Here is a 6,718-nt window from a genome sequence, read left to right on the forward strand (position 1 = left end):
TTCTGAAAATAATGATTAAAAATAAAATAACAGCTGAGCTTTCTAAGTTAATTTAAAGGTGTCAGCCAACATTTGCCAGTATAATAAGACTGATCATAGTTCTAAATTCAAAGAAAATCTTTTTATCTTGTTTAGATTGAGAAAAATATTCCTATAGCAGAGTTTCAAGAATAAGCACAGACAAAACTCCTTTCTTTTCTGGCTCAACTTTTCTGTATGGACTGGCCCTACTGGGTTTTGACCCAGATCTTCATAACATATTTGGTGATCTAATTCTTTGACATATTTAGTGAAATCAATAACAAACCTTTTTAAGGGTCTTCAGCCAAATAGATGATAATGAAAATGAATACAAAGCTCTTCCTTCTAGTCAACAAAAATTAGCACTGAGGAAAACCTGCCAGCAATGTCTATGTAGACAAGCAATGTGGGCCAGGCAGAATGAATATGTGGAACATCTTATGCATACAGGAATGAAAATTATTGTATGTGCTTTGTCTTTTCCTTTTCAAGTTCTTAGAAATATTTGTAAATTACTCAAAAGAGGAATTATTTCATTGAATCTATACCTGTTATATTCAATTTATAATTTATGGAATGAATTTGTAGTATATAATTTAATTCTTCAGTGTGAAATTTCTATTTTTCCATGGTGAATACTAGCTTGTGTTATAAGCTGCCGAGATGTCTACATGATGTCTCACAAATATTTCTGCCAAAGGAGTGTCTCATTGCTACTAGACTAAGTGTGCTGAGGTCAGGAGCTTTGCTGTTATTGATGCCTTTATTGTGCTGGACATTGTTGTCACTGTGTCCTCAGGGCCTGGAGTCCTGTGGGCTTCATAGAGGCCACCTAGCATGAAGGAAGACAGGATCATATTGTAAAGCCTGTTTTTGTTTGTAAAATCAATAGTGAACACTTGGCACAATATTCTGGAAGAAAGGAAAGCTTTAAGTAGAAAACAAAATATATGTCACTAAATGACAATTTTTTGAAAGTCTATTAGCAAACATAAAGTTATAGGATGAAATGCAAAGGGCTTAAACAACAGATGCAGCATTTAGTGAAGAATATAACAGATATAGCAGACCAGAAAAAAAAAATAACTGTGAAGTTCAGCAAGGGCAATAAAATAATTAGCTTAATCATGATAAGTAAAAATAGTGCTAGTATATAGGAATGATGGCCTGAAAACGTTTGTCAAAATTATTTTATTAGACTCTTAATCTTACACATTCATATTTATACTTAAAAGCATATAAATGAAGTCATAGGTAGAACTTTTCCAAAATTTGGCTTCAGGTATTAGAACATCATTTTATAGCAATCATCATACAATAAGGTTAAATAAATTAAATAAGTTAAATAAATTAGAAGTTAAGTAAATTCTATCTCTGAAATATGAAATGAGTACATAAAAGTCAGATAGCCATAGAAGTCAGGTGTACATACAAGTCAGGTTGTGCAATTTGTCTAGCCTTGTTCCCATTATAATATGTAAGGAGGATCCTTTATAGATTTCTGCCTACACAAACATACATTCTTCCTAGGTATATACTTTATGATCCTCTTTTCTTCTAGCCTTCAACTCATTATGTTACTATGATAAAATAATTTAGCATAATGATTGGTGCAATGTTTTATGTAATTTAAGTTCATATCTTATGAATTACGTTAGTTATCAACTAATATATTTTTCAAAGGGTGATTTAAAGACTCCCACAGTACAGACTATGTAAATGCAAATGCACTTGTGAGGGCGTTAACCTCAATATATAAAGCGTCCTGATGGTCTCTGTGGGCTACATTGTTATTGCTGAATTAATACAGCCAGGATCCTCATACTGACAAAGCAGATGTTTTATATTCAAATATTTATCTTTTGTTGTTTTTATTCTTATTGCTTGCCCCAAATCTAGATTTGATGAATATCTATGTGAAAATGGTAATTAGTTTACCAGTGGAAACAGGGAGGAATTACAGGTAATGATGCCATAAAACAACTCCAAGCCCCTTGGAAACATGGAGATGCATAATCTGCTGGTTTGTTTAGAATCATTGCTGAAAAAACTGAGCTAATGAATTATACTCCTCCTTCCAGGATTACCTAAGAATAAAATCACAAATTTGTCTGTCTCAGGTTTTATAGTTTCCAAATAAATAATTTCAGTTTCAGTTATAAAGCACTTTAAATGTGATTAGTAAATCTTTTGGCATCAGGTGGAGCTGTCTTAAACCCACGGAATTTTCTTTCAAAGCTCTAAAACCCAAAGGAACTTGCTGAGTTCTTTTGCTTTTGTTTTTTCACAGCCTCTTTGGCTGCATCTCTCTTTGAGTGGAGCAATGGGCCCAGCTCTTACCTGAACATACTGCAATTACGTAGACATAAAAGAAAAAAACACAGTGCCTGTTTGGAAAAATAAAACAGTGAAACACAGAGTTGAGGGATGAGAGTGCTTTAGATCACTCGAGCGAGATGAAGGATTCACCGAAGTGCAGGAGTCTGAAGAAGCGTGAAAGTAGTAAGTTTAGAACTCCACCTCATGCCATGTGTTGGAAAATAAAAACAAGCGATGTAAGGTACGGATATGAAAAACAAATCCTTAATGTCCCCATTCTAGAAACGCCTCAAGCTTATCCTTCTGTACGGGAGCATATTAGTGCATCATGTGAGGAAAAACAAACATCCTTCATGCATTCATTTCATTGGTTGGTGGACATCCAAGCTGCTTCCGAGGTGTAGCCATTGACAAAGTGTGCTGCTATAGACATGATTGTGATGCTCTTAATTATTTTAGGAGGTTACAAAGGAGAATAGTTGTGTCAAATGGAACCTCTAGCTTTATTTTTTTGTTATTAAAATCTTTCTAAAATCTCTTTGATCTTATATCTTAGTGCGAGGAATTCTATCAGCAGTATTGTATTAGTTGTATCCCTTATTTTTTATGTTTGGGATTAATGCCATCACCTTTATACACAATTTTCTTTACATAAAAATTCATATGGTTTGTATATCTAACTGTGTTCAGTATATTAAAAGTCATTAATTTTTATCTTTCACCAATAAGATTTTCCTCTTTATAAAATAAAAAATATTTTTTTGACCTTTGAAAAATGACTTATTTTATATCGTTAAAATACAGTGGAGTGCCATGCCAGCCCCACCTCTGGGATGTGCTGAGACAGTGATTGAGACTGGGCGTGGTGGCGAGTGCCTGCAACTCCAGCACTTGGGAGGCTGAAAACAGGAGGACCACTGTGAGTCCTATCTCTATAGTGAGACCCTGCAGACCTTGTACAAAATACATTTAAAAAAGTACAATGGTATCTTGGGTCACTAACTTTGTTGGAGAACAATTTGGTCTAAAAATAAAAGCATTTGGCAATAATATATTTTTATTTGAAGTCTCTGTATCAGGTGTCAAGCATACCATTTTTCTGCACACACACACAAATGAGATTGTATTTTGTTAAAATTGTAGAACAAATTTAGTTTGTTGACCATGGTATCACTGTGTGCAACTTTTACATGAATATTTTTATATTAAATTTTTTATAATTTGATATTAATACTATTGCCATTATTATGTTATGTTTTTATTTTCTGGATATATTATTATTCTTTATATTCAATCTTTCTTATAAATGATTTGTATGTGTAGTTCTTATATAAAATAATCTAATTATATTTTGGTTCTAAAATTATTCTTTAAATGTTTATTGTTTAATTTCAACTGCATTACATTTTATAAATTACATTTTTTTTAAATTTCTATCATGTTCGTGACTTTTTTTCAAACACTATAGAAATTTTTTAAAAACTCACTGGAATGAAGGACACATTGTCAGGTGTGTGGAAGGTGGGAGGAGTTATTCTGAGTATTTCCAAGCAATTGTGATTGCTTTCTGTGATTGTTTCTTAATCTAAGCATTCACCATAATTTTGATCAGCCCATACTGATGAAAAGTTTCTACAATTTCTGTCACATGAAAACATTAAAGTGTGTCCTCATTCATCATATTCACTCCATCTGGCACCATACAACTTCCGGCTCTTCCCAAAAGTCAAAATCACCATGAAAGGTAAAAGTTTTTGAATCAACTCAGGACACTGAAGCAGCCAGGGCTGCCAAGTAAAACACTTTTAAAATGAGGACTTTGGAACTACTTCAGAACATGGCAAAGATGGTGGGGTAAGTGTGTTCAGTGTGAAAGGGAGTATTTTGAGGGGGATTAATGACAAAGGGATTTTTATTGTAGTGAAGTTTTAAAATGTAGACATTCTCTCTCTCTCTCTCTCTCTCTCTCTCTATATATATATATATATATATATATATATATATATATATATTTACTCAGAGATAATGCATTTATAAACACAGAAATGGTTACAACAAAGATGGTCATGATGAGCAGATCCGTGTCTGGAATCCGAGTGTGGCACCTCGGGAGCTACGTCCAGTCCTGTGTTTGCCCTGAACTCTCCCTTCCTCATAACACTCTTATCCTTGGGCCTCACAGAAAGTGCAGAGCTCCACAGCTCCTTGGGAGCTGGTGCATGGAGAGGAGTACAGGGACTTGGTGGGCAGAGAAGGGGGAAGGGGCTCTGAGGGAAACCATAACCCACACTTCCAAGCCACCCTTGACCACCTGGGGGAATCACTGGCCCCTTGAGGACCACAGCTCAGCCCTTGCCCAATTTAAACCAAAGGAAGTCTAATACCCACCCAGATCTCCTACAAGTAGTAGGTAGGAAGTGGAGTGAGACTGTAGGGAAGAGAAGGACTCTCAGGCTAGGGCACACAAGAAACCACTGTTCTTTTCAAGGCAAGCACAGGGCTGGAGGCAGGTTGCACACAAGGCTCCCTTCTGTTATCTGAGGAAGCCAGCTTCTCATCTTCTGTCACCCCAAACTCTGGATGAAGAGGCAATGGAGAGGTTAAGTGCTCATAACAGGCAAGTTTCTGTGAGGTCACAAAACCCTTCCTGTGAGCCCCAGCCCCCAATTTTGAAAGGCTCTTCTCAGGATGGGGCCGCTGATGACACTAGCAGATCAGAATTCCTTTGCCAATCTGAGGGCTGATGTTTGTTTTGATGAGTTGAGAATAAAGATAGGCTACAGTGAAGGAGAGCTGTGCCTGAGGCCCAAGAAGATAGAACCAAGGCTTGTCCAGGAAGAGGACTTTGGGGGCCAGGAGAGGTTAGAGAAAGAAGGGACCAAAACTCTTCTCTTCCCAGTGGAGGGCAGTATGGATCTCTCAAGAGCTGGCCAGGTATTCCACTTGGATGGTGCTTGTGGTGACAGTGAGACAGATATCCTTGTGATGCTCCTTATAGGGATTGAGGTCAAAGGAGCACTGAGGTGGAGGTTTGGGGTTTGCTATCCCCACAGCCCCCACCCTGGGGAGCTGTTCCAGGGAAGTGGAAGTGTGGTGGCTGTGGCTGCTGTTACTGCTGCGATGCCTGGGAGACTTGGGCCTGAGCTTGGGCCTGAGCTTGGGTCTGGGCCTGGGCCAATGCCATAGCTGCCACTGCTGGCTGTACTTGTTGCTGGAGATCAGGAGGGTTGTGTTTGTGCATGCCTGACTACAGATCGTGCACATATACATACACCTTGGCATGCTTCACCACATGCATAGAAAAGTGCACCTCCAGTGAGGCTGCATCTGTGTACACCCGATGAGTTGTGGCACTTGAAGGGCTTATCTTTGTTATGCTGCCATCTGTGGGACTGCAGATTGGAAAGTTGTAAAGGCTTTTTCACATCCTGGTTGTGCACATTTATATGGTCAATCACCGGTGTGGATTCTGGTGTGCTGCTGAAGATGGGAGAACTGGCAGAAGGACTTCTCACAGAAGTTACAACTGTAGGGCTTGGCCCCTGAATGGATATGGATGTGATAGACCAGATAGGAGGTATTGGCCAAGGTCTTGGAACAGTGTGGGTACTTGTGAGACTTGGTCTCGGTGTGTGGCTTGGAGTGGATCTGCATCTCTGACCTTGGGGTAGAATGTCAGGGAGCACATCTGACACCTGTAAGTTTGCCATCTTTCTGATGGTCATCATCATCCTCAGGGGAGAGGACCTAAGGGTCACTCATCTCAGGAAGCTCTGATTTTGCATCCTCTTCTTCTTGCAGACCTGTGGGGGCTTAGGAGCCACAGGGCCTCCTCCACCACCACCTCCACATCCTTCCTTAGTGAGGGTGGATATTACCTTCTTGGAGAGATCAGGGACCACCTGCAGAGCTTGTGATCCAGGGAGAAGAGCTGAGACAACCATGAAAGCCGAGATGGGGGAGCTCTCGGCTGATGAGCCTGTGGTCACAGAGAGCCTGAAAGGGATGTGATTACCAAACTGGCACCAGCAGTCATCAGTCCAGTGGATGGCACCAGGACCACTGTGATATTCTGGGTGACAGATGCCTGACTGTGTGGGGCAAGCTGCTCTGACTTGGACTCTGCATCCGTGCTGATGCCTGAGGGCAGGGACACTGAGGCAGGCACTGTTAGCAAGGTGGGGTAGTGAGGCGGGGCCAGCCCACAGCCCTTCTCTGGCAACAGCTGACCCTTCATCCTGTTGATGAATGTTGTGCTCTCAATCTGTCCTGAGACTGTGGGGATAGAAGGCCAGAAGTACAGGTTAGAATTGAGGTGAGATTCTTCTATTCTATTTCTCTCTCTCTCTCTCTCTCTCTCTCTCTCTCTCTCTCTCTC

The 6,718-nt window shown here is 39.6% G+C and overlaps 1 pseudogene; it reads right to left on the bottom strand.

Moving 5' to 3' along the window:
- Positions 1–5,259: 5,259 nt before the first annotated feature.
- On the bottom strand, positions 5,260–6,670 carry LOC101583499 (annotated as a pseudogene).
- Positions 6,671–6,718: the final 48 nt, after the last annotated feature.

This window comes from Octodon degus, unplaced genomic scaffold (assembly GCF_000260255.1).
Source record: "Octodon degus isolate 3935 unplaced genomic scaffold, OctDeg1.0 scaffold00289, whole genome shotgun sequence".
Classification (NCBI taxonomy): Eukaryota; Metazoa; Chordata; class Mammalia; order Rodentia; family Octodontidae; genus Octodon; species Octodon degus.